Genomic DNA, 13,705 nt, shown 5'->3' with positions numbered 1-13,705 from the left:
TCGACCGAAGAGCTACTTAATGAAGAAGTAGCGGCCCCCGGTCCCGAAAACACACAACAGCCGGGAGAGGTGTGTACTGATACGAAGCTCCTTCGCAAAAAGTGGGTCCGCCCACATATTGCCGAGGTTGTTTTATGTACTGTGTAGAAGTTTCACTGGAAAACCCTTACACGTTCTTCATGCAGTCCCGATCTCTCACCATGCAATTTCCTTATTGTTGGAGCCCTGGAAAGACATTCGTGGCAGTCTATTTTCTTGGGACGAAGAGATTTTTCCATGAAGGCAATGACCGTCTTGTCTTACACTTTAAGTGTATAAGGTGGCAGCGAAGGAATTGACCGAACGTGACGGAAATTGGTAGATGTGATGAACATGTACACACAAACAAGTGATTACAGTTTCAGAAAAATTGGATGACTTATTCAAGAGAAAAAGCTTCGCAAATTGAGTGTTGATGCACCTCTGGCCCTTACGTAAGCAGTTATTCGCCTTGGCGAGAACGCTATCATTTACTTGTTGAATGTCCTCCTAAGCGACATCGTGCCAAATTCTGTCCAATTAGCGCGTCGGATCGTCGAAAATCCCGAGTTCGTTGTGTATGGCCCTGCCCGTAATGCTCCAACCATTCTCAGTTGGTGAGAGATGTGACAACCTTGTTGGCCAACATACGGCTTGACCAGCGCGAAGACAAGCAGTAGAAACCCTCGCTGTGTGCGGAAGGCCATTATCTTGCTAAAATGCAAGCCCAGAATGGCTTGCCAGGAAGGGCAACAAAACGGGGCTGAGAACGTCGCCGACATTCCGCTGTGCTGTAACGGGGCCGCCGATGGAAACCAAAGGGATCCGCGGGTCGGCGGAGCTCATTTCGGAGCAACACTCATTCTACTCCATTCCATGAAGTTCCTGGTCGAAGAGGATACGCCCTAGGCAGCGGTGGTGTGCCAGCCTTACTGTCGCCGGCCATTCGTCCTGACAGCCAGAAGTGATGGTACGGGTTGGCACTTCTTTTCAGAGCAGGACCGCTTTCGTTGTCATTAGCGGCAGCCTGACAGTGCTGCGGTATGTGGGCGACATTCAGCAGCCCGTTTTGTTGCCCTTCATGGTAAGCCATACTGGACTTATATTTCAGCAAGATAACGCCCACCCGCACACTGCTTGCCTTCGTGCTTGCCAAACTACCCAGAACACCAAGATCGCAGGATCGCTCCCCAACCGAGAACGTTTGGAGCGTAATGGCCACGGCCCTTCAACCAGAGAGGGATTTTGACGATCTACCGGGCCATTTGGACAGAATTTGGCACGATATTCCTCAGAAGGACATCAATGCCAAACCGAAAAGCTGCTTGTGAAGCACTTTCTCTAGAATAAATCATCCAGTTTTTTTGAAATTGTAATCGTTTGTCTATACATGTGCATCATATCCTCAGATTTCCGATCCACTCATTCGTTTCCACGATTTCATTGTTTTCTTTTCTCTTTTTTTTCTTGGAGTGTATGGTTCTTCTGAATCAGGGGCGGAAACTAGTATTACACTACTGGCGATTAAAATTGCTGCACCACGAAGATGACGTGCTACAGACACGAAGTCCGCAGCTCGTGGTCGTGCGGTAGCGTTCTCGCTTCCCGCGCCCGGGTTCCCGGGTTCGATTCCCGGCGGGATCAGGGATTTTCTCTGCCTCGTGATGACTGGGTGTTGTGTGATGTCCTTAGGTTAGTTAGGTTTAAGTAGTTCTAAGTTCTAGGGGACTGATGACCATAGATGTTAAGTCACATAGTGCTCAGAGCCATTTGAACCATTTGAACAGACGCGAAATTCAACCGACGGGAAGAAGATGCTGTGATACGCAAATGATTAGCTTTTCAGGGCATTCACACAAGGTTGGCACCAGTGGCGACACCTACAACGTGCTAACATGAGGAAAGTTTCCAACCGATTTCTCATACACAAACAGCAGTTGACACGGCGTTGCCTGGTGAAACGTTGTTGTGATGCCTAGTGTAAGGAGGAGAAATGCCTACCATCACGTTTCCGATTTTTATAGAGGTCGGATTGTAGCCTATCGCGATTGCGGTTTATCGTATCGCGACATTGCTGCTCGCGTTGGTCGAGATCCAATGACTGTTAGCAGAATATTGATTCGGTGGGTTCAGGAGGGTAATACGGAACGCCGTGCTGGATCCCAACGGCCTCGTATCACTAGCAGTGGAGATGACAGGCATCCGCATGGCTGTAACGGATCGTGCAATCACGTCTCGATCCCTGAGTCAACAGATGGGGTCTTTTGCAGGACAACAACCATCTGCACGAACAGTTCGACGACGTTTGCAGCAGCATGGAGTATCAGCTCGGAGACCGTGGCTGCGGTTACACTTGACGCTGCTGTGCTCAACGACGAACCTGGGTGCACGAATGTCAAAACGTCATTTTTTCGGATGATTCCAGGTTCTGTTTACAGCATCATGATGGTCTCATCCGTGTTTGGCGACATCACGGTGAAAGCACATTGGAAGCGTGTATTCGTCATCGCCATACTGCCGTATCACCCGGCGTGATGGTATGGGATGCCATTGGTTACACTCTGTCACCTCTTGTTCGCACTGACGGCACTTTGAACAGTGGACGTTACATTTCAGATGTGTTACGACCCGTGGCTCTACCCTTCATTCGATCCCTGCGAAACCTTACATTGCAGCAGGATAATGCACGACCGCATGTTGCAGGTCCTGTACGGGCCTTTCTGGATACAAAAAATGTTCTACTGCTGCCTGGGCCAGCACATTCTCCAGATCTCTCACCAATTGAAACCGTCTGGTCAATGGTGGCCGAGTAACTGGCTCGTCACAATACGCCAGTCACTACTCTTGATGAACTGTGAGCAGCTGTACCTGTACACGCCATCCAAGCTCTGACTCAATGCCCAGGCGTATCAAGGCCGTTGTTACGGCCAGAGGTGGTTGTTCAGGGTACTGATTTCTCAGGATCTATGCACCCAAATTTCGTGAAAATGTTATCACATGTCAGTTCTAGTATAATATATTTGTCCAATGAATACCTGTTTATCATCTGCATTTCTTCTTGGTGTAACAATTTTAATGGCCAGTAGTGTAACTGACATACACAAATAACTCCATTATTTACAGTTACCGTAACGTAGACAGTTTACATGTTCAGTTTTTCTGGACACTGTGCTGCGGCAGTTTAACTGGTGGAAAGCTCCTATGTAAAATCATATTTACATTGCACACTACAGGCTGCCTAAAACAAACTTGCGCACGGTTGTCTCTTAAGTTAATCAAAGGCGTGCCCAGATAGGGGCGTGGGAAGTCATCGCCCCCCTTCCCCCAAAATGGAATGTCACACTATCACACGAAATCCCTATTCTGCTCTACTATACAACGGACGTATCAATTCAGTATGGACAAAGTGTAAATTAATAAGAGAGAAGTAGCTATCATAAGCTGCTATTTACAATCATATTCAGTTAGTAATAGACAATCATTAGCAATCTCTAATTTTCCCCTTGTGAGCTGGAGAATAATTACGGATCACGGGAACTAAATTGTACGCAATGAAGCTACTACACCTTCAGCTACTCTTTGACGTACGAGTTCGTTTAAGGTCTCTCAAGTACATAACCTCAATCGGAGCAACACTTTCAGTCCCCATTAATCCTCAGCACGCAGTTCACCCTTGGCGATATTCGAAATTGAGAGAAAGAACATCGTCTGCAATTATCTTACGAACAGCATTCATGGTTATGGAGCCAGAACTTAAACGTGCACCGAGAGTAAACAAACAAAAACCCAAAACAGTAGCTGCTACAAGGGAATAAAAGTGTACATTGAAAGTGGCCAGAGAGATTAGAGACAGCGAAAATCCTAATGTTTAAATAAGACACACTACGGAGTCAACGATTCTTTAGTTAACAGTGTAGAGAATGGTATTTCGTAATTAACGAGTGTTATTCTACAGTAAATTGTCATAATTTAATGAATGTTACTATAAAATCATATGCCCAGGATCTCTGATGGACAGATCTAATCTCCTTCAGTTCTTTGAGCTTAACGTCTCATTCAGTGGGGATGAGGTGGTGACTCAGTATTTTTATCAGTTGTGCCGTGGGGACAAATCGAAGAATTCAATAGAATAATACAATAACGGAAGTATCGTCAGCGTCCTGATGCAGGAAAATGGAAAATGAGTGTGTGTGTGTGTGTGTGTGTGTGTGTGTGTGTGTGTGTGTGTGTGTGTGTGTGTGTGTGTGCGCGCGTGTGTCTGGAGGGGAGGGGGGCAGTGACCAGTGATGATGATGTGATGTGCAAATTAATATTGTAAAATTGTTTTTTTATGATTTGTAACCTTGTTTGCAGATTGTATAAAACGCTGGACACAACATTTCAGAATTAACAACACAAGTTGTTAACCTAGACCTACACAAAACTAAAAATTTTATTTTTTCAGTTAAGACGACATGGCTGATATAATTTTTTAAATGATCTATGGACGAATAAACAACTAACTACTTAACATGGTTATTTTGAAATTACCTTCGGAGCAAATTGGTCCTGCAAATGAAAGTCAAATTACGGCTAGAAGCAGTGCCGATAACAAAGAAGAAATTTTTCTCCATTTCTGATGTATCTGTGCTACAATTTTCCGAATAAACTTCGCACACTGCAATGAAAACTTCTACGGAAAGGGTTTTCGTTCCTCGACCCTTACTGCACGAAAGGAAAACTGAAGCAGATGTCTGCATGTGCCCCACCTGTGAAAGCTGGTGAAACTGACAATGTCACAATCGCGATTCTCATTAACGGGACACAGGCCGGGCTGTTCGAGATTACCTCCTAAATATGAGCAGTCACCACTGATCGGTGATGCAATGCGGGGCGGGCAAGCTCGGTGCTACGCTTACAGTGAAGCTGACGTTTCCCGGAATGGTGACATTTCCCGGAAAGTGCGTAACGCAGCGGAACTTCTCCTCGAGGGGGTAAGCCCGTTTGTCACGCTGTCTTGCAACAACATATGACACATGATTTGAGTAAGCTGCTCATTATTACACGAAACGGCGCGCACTGTTGAACACCAGTACTGAATTCGGAAATGTGACATGCCGTAATTAAGCCTTGGATAGTCATACTCGACTAACAACGTATCAAGTACTTGAATCTGAAAACTTTCACAAGCTTATCGTAGTTTTGAAGCTGTAATATAACACACACGACAGTGCAGATTATCTGGACACTTATTTGTTTTACCTACTCCCACTAAGTTTCATTAAATATTCGGTTGAATTTATTTGGCAGAAACAATTACACAGTGGCGACACAGTCACGAGACAGGCCGCGAAAGCCCTACAAATACCACATGCAAGCAAGAACGAAGATTAATGCTGTTCTTCCTGGTTTTCAACCGAGCTGTTTTCTTCCTTTCACACACAAAACGAAGCAACAATGCGGCTAAACACCCAGTCTCGCCATTAATCAATCACGCCGAAAAAAACAGAGATGACAAGAAAGCGAGAGTTACGGATGTTTTCGAGAAAATGGAAATATACAGGGTGGTCAGAAGGAGTCTGAGAAGTTTGTAAGGGCGTTTCACCGGGCATTGTGCTGAGAAATAATGGTTAAGAAAAAAATTAGATACGTTGCGCCGTTTGCAAGTTAATTAGCATTGAAATTAGCGCGCAAATTCAAGCACATGCGCGCGCTAAAATGAGGTAATGCACAAACATCTTTGGGTCCGTTAGTTACCACCTGTTGAAATGCTCATTATCAGTAGCTAGGTGAGCAAAAGGTCCGTTTGCTTGGTTTGAGGAAACCAAACGAAAAACACGTTTGGCAACACCGTCTCTGTAGGGTACCTTGAATCTGCGCGTGACGACCTGATTCGCTAATTTCAGTGCTAATTGACTCTGAAATGGCGCATCGTATGGATTTTTTAACAATTATTTCTTAGCACAAGCTCCCCTGCAGCACCCTTACAAGCTTTTCAGACAGTTTCTGGCCACCCTGCATACGCTTGCTGGACGAGAACAGGACAATATGTTGAATGCACAGACGGATGTACATAGCACAAGCTTTCCGCCGAGTACTTAATGAAGTGGAGTACTATAAGTCTAACGAGTAAGTGTCCCGGTACTTTGCACTCACGTGTGTGGTGTTATACTACAGCTTCTAGCTTCAATAAGCATGTGGAAGTTTTTAATTTTCTGTGTTTCGAAAATTTTTCATCTTTTTACTTAAATTTCAAAGAATGACTCACCCTATGAAACAACGTAAGCTTGAACAAATTTCAGAGTGAGATTTTCACTCTGCAGCGGAGTGTGCGCTGATATGAAACTTCCTGGCAGATTAAAACTGTATGCCGGACCGAGACTCGAACTCGGGACCTTTGCTTTCGCGGGCGAGTGCTCTTGTTTTTGAACAAATTTGTTTGCACAATGTGAAAGACACAAATGGTAATAATGGTAAACTCGTCGACAGAAGACACGTGATAATCAGGCACCTTATCGATACGTTTTATCAGCTGGGCATTGGTGACAGTTGTCGGTAGATCTTTGAAATGCTGATGAATTGTAGACTGGACAGTGTCAAATCAGCCCGTGGACAGCCAAATTCTGTCCAGTATACAGTGTCCATTCACGTTAATGTGACCGCGCATGAGGAGCTTGAATAGGCCGCGTTTTGCAGACACCGTCGAGACGTACGGTAAGAGAGTCGGTGAGGTTCTGGAAGGTCTGGAGCCACGTCGACTCCAGTGCCGTGGCCAGGTGCGCTAGGTCTCTCGGTTGAGGATCCTTGGTGCGTACAGCCCGACAGAGGTGGTCCACAGATTCTCGATTGGGTGTAAGGGAGGGGGGGGGGGGGGGGGTAGGACGTCAAACGGACCTACATGGAGGAGGAGAGGCACCACAGGACATTTTGATTTCCACTGCCTATACTTTTACAAATAAATTCATAAAACTTTGCCAGCATTACCAGAAAGGATTCAGGATTCACACTCATAGCAGCGGAAGTTCAAAAGCATAATTAAATTTTTTTCACATGTAAAGTTTCATCATTTCTTCACTTATTGTCGACTGCATTTGTTGCTACAGGTACACTTTTCTTCATAAGTAAGAGAGACTTTGCGACGAATTTTGCATGGCATACAAAACATACTTACAGGCGTATGAAACTCCAGAATTTATTTAATTTATAAAAAATAAATGAGCTGTTACATTCTAAACTTCGTGTTTAGGAAAAAAACCTCAAATTTTATAGTTAATTATCCCAATTTTTACCACAATTTTAATAGATTTGGCAAACTGTGGTTTTGCATTAAGGAGTTTGTGTTTAGTAACCAGTCCAAAATTCATCAAAGAATCTCTTACTTATGAAGAGAAGTTTACTGTTACGATATATTGATAATTTTTACTTTTGGACCGTCTGACAGCAAATGAATAAAACACAGTTGTAGTTCCATACGCGTTTCGCCTTTATTTTCTGCAACGCATCGTCAGTGGCCTGTAATGTAAATTAAATACCAAACATATTTACATATTCCAGGCCACTGATGATGCCTTGCAGAAAATAAAGGCGAAACGCGTATGGCACTAAAATTGTATTTTATTCAGTTGCTGCTAGACGGTCCATAAGTAAAATTTATCAATATACCCTAATATTATACGCAATTGAGGAAGACAGGACTACAAAAGTTGAAGAAGTGTACTGGTAGGAACAAATGCAGCCAACAGTAAGTGAAAAAAAATGATGAAATTTCACATGTAAAAAAAATTTATGTTGTTGTGTTTTTGAACTTCCACTTCTATGAGTGTGGATCATGAATCTTTCCTGGTCATGCTGACCAAGTTTTTGGAATTTATTTGTAAAAGTATAGACAGTGGAAATTAAAATGTCCTGTGGTGCCTCTCCTGCTGCAAGTCATTTCATTTGGCGTCCTACTCCCCGTAAATCCTGGGAGTTTGGTGGTCACAGGAGTATAGTAAACTCACCTGGCTGCTCAGAATCACACACATACAAAAAATGGCTCTGAGCACTATGGGACTTAACTTGTGAGGTCATCAGTCCCCTAGAACTTAGAACTACTTAAACCTAAGTAACCTAAGGACATCACACACATCCATGCTCAAGGCAGGATTCGTACCTGCGACCGTAGCGGTCGCGCGGTTCCAGACTGTAGCGCCTAGAACAGCTTGGCCACTCCAGCCGGCACACTCATACACTGCGAGTTGTGGGACACTGCATTGTTGTGCTGTAGATGTGATCGTGCCGAGCAAAAACAAACTGCATTTAAGGGTGGACACAGTCCCCCTAAGGATAAATGTATAGTTGTGGTGATCCATTGTGCTTTCTAAAATGACAGAATCACCCAGGGAATGCCACAACATTCTCCAGACCGTAAGCCTCCCTCCTGCAGCCTGGACCCTTCCGACAGTTGTTGCTTTCAGACTTTTAATGGTTGACGGATCATAAAACGTGGCTCATCCGGAAAGGCCACCTCTCGCAACTCGTTAGACGTCCTGTTGCAGTACAGGCGTGCAAATTCCAGCCTTCGTCGCCGATGAACAGCAGTCAGCACGAGTGCACGAACGAGGCGCCTGCCGCGGAGGCTGGAAAGCAGCAACGATAGCTGAATGGTCGGCGAGGTGACACTGTTGCTAGAAGCTTGCATTAATCTGGACGGTCAGCTGCTCAACAGCTGCACATCTGTTCGCCTGGACACACCTCCACGGACATCGTTCATCCTTGTCATCTACGATCCGTGGTGCACCACAGTTGCCTCTGCGCCAGTTTTGAATAGCGCCATTTTGCCATGCATGGTATACTTTAACTACGACAGCATGTGAACAGTTTACAAAATCAATGAGCGTGCAATTTCAGACATCAGATACATCGCCCTGTTGTGAAAATTAATGAGCATGCCATTTCAGACATCAGATAAATTGCCCCGTAGTAAAAACCAATGAGTGTGCCATTTTGACATCAGATAAATCGCCCCGTTCTGAAAACCAATGAGTGTGCCGTTTTGGACATCAAATAAATCGCCCCGTTGTGATAACCAATGAGCGTGCCATTTTGGACATCAGATAAATCGCCCCGTTGTGAAAACCAATGAGCACCCTATTTCGGACATCAGATAAATTGCCCCGTTGTGAAAACCAATGAGCATGCCATTTCGGACATCAGATAAATTGCCCCGTTGTGAAAACCAATGAGCATGCCATTTTGGACATCAGATAAATTGCCCCATTGTGAAAACCAATGAGCATGCCGTTTTGGACATCAGATAAATCGCGCTGTTGTGAAAACGAATGTACGTGCTGTTTGGGACATCAGATAAATTGCTCCGTTGTTGCCTTATGACAATGACTGCACTGTTTTCCGCATCCTCCAATGCGCTTTGTAATGTATACCCTTCGCTGCCTGTGAGTTGTTACTGCATGTTGACGTCGAACGTAGACGGTGTTCACATTAATGTGACCGGTGTAATTGCATGCACCGCTGCAGCAGTTGTATTATTCAAATGGCTGACGAAGTGTTTTTCTCGTTGGATTCTTCCACTGCAGCAACTGTATACGTAAATGGCAGACGTACATGGTATATGCAAAGGAAGCGTGACTCTGTGACGCAGAACCGCCAGTATCTAAAGAGGTGGGGAGAATTGTGTTGTCAGTAAAGAAGTTGTAACAACAGAATATATGGAACGTGAACTAGGCACTGGATATCACCTGGGTGACAAATCCATCGGCAGCACTTCAACACTTCTAAAGCTGCCGCAGTCGGTTGTTGGTGATGTGATTATGAAGCCGAAAGGTGAAGGAACAACCACAGCTGAGCCACTACCAGACAGAGCTCTTGATTTGGCAGACAGAGACCATTGAGCATTGTGGAAGACGGTTGTAAAAGAAACCGCACGAAATTAGCAGAAGGAATCACTCTAGAGTCCCAAAGCACTGTGAACTGTATAGCTAGCACACTGTGCATAGGGAGTGAAAAAGAATGGCGTGTAATGGGCGACCGGCTCCTCATAAGCCACACACGGGGCAATGACATATACAGTCTCTGCAACGAACTTGTGACGTCACACTAGTCAGCTTGTCCACCAGACTTTGCGAACGCTCGGCTCCGCGCAGGACCCACGGGAAGTAAATTTTTAATTGAAAACGTACCCACTAAAGGTCTTAATTTTGTCTGTACAATCGAGAACTTGCATTCATTTAAATATGCAGTCAAGAATTATTAAACTCGTCCAAAATAGTTAGTTGCTCCTAGCGAGACACGGCTGCTAGCACTCTTAAGTCCTGCAGTGTCACGTGTTGTGACGTAAGCGACGCGCCTGTCTTTCTCGTGGACCTCGGCCACACATTTCTGTGGTCAATGCTAAACGACGCGTGACGCGGTGTACGAGCGTAAAGAACAATGCCGCCGGACACTGATGACTGGGAACGCTTTAGAGTGAACTATCATGCTGTACTTTGTGGCTATCCGGTGGAAGATATACCTGCTATCACCTGAAGTTCAAACACTGAACACTGAAGTACACAGTTAGTGGTGCTACTGTATGGATGTGTTTCCAGTGGTTAGGGTGTGATCTGCTTTCTGCGCTTACGAAAACGTTAATTGCGGAAGCATATCAGACCATTTTACAGCATTGCGTATTGTGTACAGTGGAGGAACAGTTCGGAGACTATGGTTATATCAGCATAACGACGCACCCAGACATCTGTCAGGCCATGTTTTGTAGACAATAACATTCCTAATGGACTGGTCTGTCCAGAGCCCCACCCAGAATGCAATGGACCACCTTTGGAATGAGTTAGAACATAGGCTTCCCTCTAGAACCCAGCGTCCAACCTTCTCTGGTGTAGGGTCTGGAGGAAGAATGGGCTGCCATTCCTCCATAGACATTTAGAGACAGTCTTGAAAGTGTCCCCAACGGAGTTAAAACCGTCATAAAGGCGAAGTATGGACACACCTCATATTAACGTCCACCAACAGACGCCCAGATACTTTTGATAATAGAGTGTGTATGTACGAGTGTCATTTAATAATTAACAGACAAATTGGTCTGGAGGAAAAAACATTTACTTTTACAAAATAATACTTTTTCTGCTTTTCAACATAATCCCATTGAACATTTATGCACTTATAAATGATGACTAACTGAAACCCTCAGCTGCCGACAGGTGTTGTTGTTATACCTCGATGTGGACAGTTGAAAATGTGTGCCCCGACCGGGACTCGAACCCGGGATCTCCTGCTTACATGGCAGATGCTCTATCCATCTGAGCCACCGAGGACGCAGATGAATAGCGCGACTGCAGGGACTTATCCCTCCGTGGCTCAGATGGATAGAGCGTCTGCCATGTAAGCAGGAGATCCCGGGTTCGAGTCCCGGTCGGGGCACACATTTTCAACTGTCCACATCGAGGTATATCAACAACACCTGTCGGCAGCTGAGGGTTTCAGTTAGTCATCATTTATTCCGGGGAAAAGCTGCACGGTCATCAACAGTATTCTGTTCTTTCGAGAACAGTTACTGTCTTCACATATTTATGCACTTGTTCCAAAGGGCTACAAGCTTTTTTTATTCCAGCTGCAAAGAACTCTTTATCTTGATGTTTGAACCAATTTCCTTCAAACTTTTCCACGTTCTCGTTGTCCTGGAACCTCTCTGAGCACTATGGAACATTTGAGGTCATCAGTCCCCTAGACTTAGAACTACTTAAACCTAACTAACATAAGGAACTCACACACATCCATGCCCGAGGCAGGATTCGAACCTGCGACCGTAGCGGTCGCACGGTTTCAGACTGAAGCGCCTAGAACCGCTCGGCCATACGGCCGGCTGCAATGCCTCCTTCAGTGCGCCAAACAAACAGAAATCACTAGGTGCTAAATCAGGACTGTAAGGGGGATGAGGCAGTGCTTCCCAGCCCATTTCGTCGATGGTTTCACGAGTTAGTTGAGCAATATGAGGATGTGCGTTGTCTTGCTGGAAATCACACCCCTCCTCTGAGATCCACGGCATCTCTCTGAGTGAGTGATATTTAGCTGTTGATTGTACGCTTCTCGTCGAGATAATCACAAAAAAAGAGACCTTCAGCATCCCAAAACACCGTCAATGCGACTTTTCCTGCTGATGCTTGGGTTCTGAAATTTTTTTGACTGGTTAGTTGGTGTCCTTCCACTCCTTGCGTTGTCTTTTTGATTCTGGCTCATAATAGTGAACCCAAGTTTCATCACAAGTTAAAATTTTGTTGGGCAAGTGGTCTCCTTCTCTTTCATAACGTTCCTTTAGCTCTTTGCTACTTTGTTTCCTCGTGTAGCCGCGTCAATTCCTTTGGGACCCATCTTGCACATGTTTTGCGGCACTTCAGCATGTTACATACAATGTTATAAACTGTACCAGCACTAACTTGAACCTTATCAACTATCGTTCCCACAGTCACACAGCGATCAGCACAAATAATGTCATCAATTCGACTTTCAAATGAGGGAGTTGAAACTGCAACTGGTTGGCAGAACGGTGTTCGTCAGCCACTGAGTCGCGACCATTTTCTAACTGCCCTACCTATTGGTAAAAATTTGCACGATTCATACGACCTTCACCATAAATGTTAGACATTCTACAGTATATATTCACTGGTTTGTGGCCTTCAGCAAGTAAAAAACGAATAACAGAACGTTGTTCAACTATTGTGGACGTTTTAAGTAGACTCAGCATCTTGAAATTCATTTTTGAGGTTATAAACAAACCAATGTTGATACGTCAGCTGAACAGGCCTCATCCCAGTGATGCCAACTTAAAGCCATAAAAATACCAGACCTGCCCACTATCCGTTTTTTCCCCCACACCTATTTGTCTGTTTAATTAACGAATGACCCTCGTAAATGGCGGACGTACATTGTAGATTTGCGGACAATAAATTGTAAAATAACGAGGATACAGTTTGTACATGTAACAGCGACTGGCCCACAATAAGTATATGGCATTATATAATGTATGGAGTGTGTATTGTACGTTTGAACCAAAGTAAGCACTCGAAAATGGCTCATTGCCAAAATCATTTGATACTGTGATCATTATTTCGAAATACTGATAAGTTCAATCTAGTAATACCCCAAGACTCTGGGTGCTAATAAACGCTATCTACTGGACCGATCCATCACTCTGATAGCATTACTGATAATAAACATTTAGCACACGCAACAGTTCGCAGCCCTGTAGTGGCAAAGTATTGCAACTTGGCTCAGCGAAGCGGGAAAATCGACCGAGCTGAGTAATACGCATCGCATGTAATACCTATGCCAATATTGAGAGCAAAATATAAAATTCAAAGTCATTAATTTTCAGCATGCCCCCACACAAGCGAAACACTCAGGGAAGAATCTAAAACATAAAACTACGGTAAAATGGAAACAAGAGCCAGTAGAACTAATCCGTAGCTTGACACAAAATCCAAATCGGCATAAGACGTTTTCCAATGGGATAATTCCGTCCGTAGAAAGGACGATGAAGTAGTGTAATAGCAGCTGAGAGTGTTAAAATTCAGCTTCTGGAATTAAAAACGCAAAAAAAGCGTCAGCAAATGCTGGTGGAGCTACATGTTCTAGCACATTGCACGGATTCCATTCAGTACAGATTAGCCAGCACCCTACTGTACAGTCATGTTACCAAGACTTCACAGGGACAATT

General features: G+C 44.5%; 1 protein-coding gene and 1 non-coding gene across 4 annotated transcripts in view; one reads left to right on the top strand and one right to left on the bottom strand.

Moving 5' to 3' along the window:
* Nucleotides 1–13,705, top strand: part of LOC124719115 (uridine phosphorylase 1) — a 404,330-nt gene that overhangs the window by 322,104 nt on the left and 68,521 nt on the right. The window lies entirely within an intron of this gene.
* On the bottom strand, nt 11,233–11,306 carry Trnat-ugu. Its single transcript has one exon. It is a non-coding gene; the product is annotated as a tRNA-Thr (tRNA).

The sequence above is a fragment of the Schistocerca piceifrons genome, chromosome 10, assembly GCF_021461385.2.
Source record: "Schistocerca piceifrons isolate TAMUIC-IGC-003096 chromosome 10, iqSchPice1.1, whole genome shotgun sequence".
In the NCBI taxonomy this organism is placed as follows: Eukaryota; Metazoa; Arthropoda; class Insecta; order Orthoptera; family Acrididae; genus Schistocerca; species Schistocerca piceifrons.
This window is presented reverse-complemented; position numbering and strand designations above follow the sequence as displayed.